Source organism: Aplysia californica, unplaced genomic scaffold, assembly GCF_000002075.1.
Source record: "Aplysia californica isolate F4 #8 unplaced genomic scaffold, AplCal3.0 scaffold00500, whole genome shotgun sequence".
Classification (NCBI taxonomy): domain Eukaryota; kingdom Metazoa; phylum Mollusca; class Gastropoda; order Aplysiida; family Aplysiidae; genus Aplysia; species Aplysia californica.
This window is the reverse complement of record NW_004797770.1, coordinates 269,019-271,114: the sequence shown is the minus strand read 5'-3', so window position 1 is coordinate 271,114 and position 2,096 is coordinate 269,019. Positions and strand designations below refer to the sequence as shown.

General features: G+C 40.9%; 1 pseudogene across 1 annotated transcript in view; it reads right to left on the bottom strand.

Moving 5' to 3' along the window:
- LOC101860763 overlaps positions 1 to 2,096 on the bottom strand; it is a 15,822-nt pseudogene that overhangs the window by 8,687 nt on the left and 5,039 nt on the right. The gene's annotated exons all lie outside the window — the stretch shown is intronic.

Genomic DNA, 2,096 nt, shown 5'->3' with positions numbered 1-2,096 from the left:
AGAGAGATTTTTGGAGAGAGAGAGAGAGAGAGAGAGAGAGAGAGAGAGAGAGAGAGAGAGAGAGAGAGAGAGAGAGAGAGAGAGAGAGAGAGGGAGAGAGAGAGAGGGAGGGAGAGAGAGAGAAAGAGAAAGAGAGACAGAGAGAAAAGGGAGGAGGAAGAGGTGGGGGGAGGAGGAGAGGGTGAGGGAGAGAGAAAAAGAGGTTGGCAAGATGGGGAGGGGGGGGGAAGAGAGAGACACTGAGTGGGCTCATGCTATGTAAATGACAGAGCGGGTCAGATTGTCTCTGAGCTAATGAGAAGTTGGGCATTGGGTCAGTACGATTTGATATAAGATCAAGAGCCTAAGGAACTCAACTACGTCGCCTCGAACATGGGGAGGTCAGAATAAAGGAAAAAAAGATGGGAAAGAGGCAGAGATGGTACAGCAAAGCAATGATCATTCAAGCACATTTGAGAGTTGATCATTCTTCATAAATGTTAAAACAATTCTACCCGTAAAGGTTCTATTTTACATCGCCCTGCTCTCCTCCCTATATCCCCGAAAAAGTCATTTAAACAAATCACATAACTAAAAAGGAAGGAGTCGTTATACAGAGATTTGCCACATCTTCTGAGAGTTGAAAAGAAGTCTGAAGAGCAGTTTGTTGCTTCTAAACTCAAAATTAGAGCAATACGTTGAAAAGACAGACACAATAACCTATACAATAATCTTTGTTTTACTTTTTAGCCAAAATAAAACCCCAGAAACAGTTCAACAATATAGGCTGCTTAAGACATTTTCTGGTTTCGATCGGAAAGACAACAGTCGGCTTGGTTATGCCCTTTTTTTGTCTGATGCGAACTTTTCCAATCGGTTCATAAAGCTGATTGTAGAATGGTTAGGTCTATAGTCTGCAGGAAAACGATCGGACACGTCGTGAAACTGATCGATACGTAAAGCCACTTGAGATCGGGCACGTTGTGCTAGCTGAGTATGATTCAACTCTGACTCAATGCCAGTCGATCTTCCGCAAAATGAGCGAAACGCTGGGCAGGAATCCATTTCCTGATGAACCCGATGGAAGATGTATACAGAATGCATTCTAAAATGCCAATAGCCTTTCTTTGAGAAGAGATAATTACGTGCTATGTAAATCCAAGTTCGTACTATTATTACTATAATTGATACTATCTGATTTTTTGGTTACTGATGTTATTTGCAACAGACCGTAGTAATGTAAATCGATACTTTGTTCAGTTTGGTTAAATTCTATTTAACACAAACAAGTTAACCAAAGTCTCAGTTTAAGAATGACTTTAAACTAAATCTTGATCAGACCATTACTACTTTGAGAAAAACTTTAATTACACTGAAAAGTGTGCAGGGGGGAGGGGTATAGGGAGGGAAGCAAGGCAATGAGCTTGTTATATTTGTACAAAATACATAACATAGTCTAATTCACTTTCACTGTGTTCATCCTATCTTCCTACCCACACCGTTTATGCCTCAACCCATTTTCCGCACCTGAAACATTTCACGAGCTTTAAAAAAATACAGTAACCTAAAACCGTTTAAGGACTTGAAGCACTTGATGTACAATCAGTGATTTTTTTTCTCGAGTAATCGTCCATTCCGAGGAATATATTATAGCTCGGATTTTGCACCGCTTCAACGGGACAGAATTTCTTGCGCTCACATGTGTGGTTTGTCGCGGAGTACATAAAGTAAAAACAAAAAAGGTGGGGGTGGGGGGGGGCGAGTATGATTATAAATGTGGTGTACACGGGAACGCGAGCACTTTAGGAAGCTTGCGTGGGAAGGGAGCGTTGTATTCCCATAAAACTACAAAGAGTTGGTTAAAACAATTTATTGAGGAACGAAAGACGCTCCTGCAAACACGCAAGGAACAATTAAATCTGTTCTGACAGTATCAGCCTATCGGGCGGAAGTCCTCGAAGGGCTTGAACTGGGCCTTTTGTTCTGGGGTTGTCAAAGTCGTTTAGCTTTGAACAATGGGACTTGGGAATTCCTTCCACATGACTTTTTGTTTTGTTTTTTGTTTTTTCTTCTTTTTAAAAAATTACTCATCGTATCTCCTCGATAGTTTGTAAGTA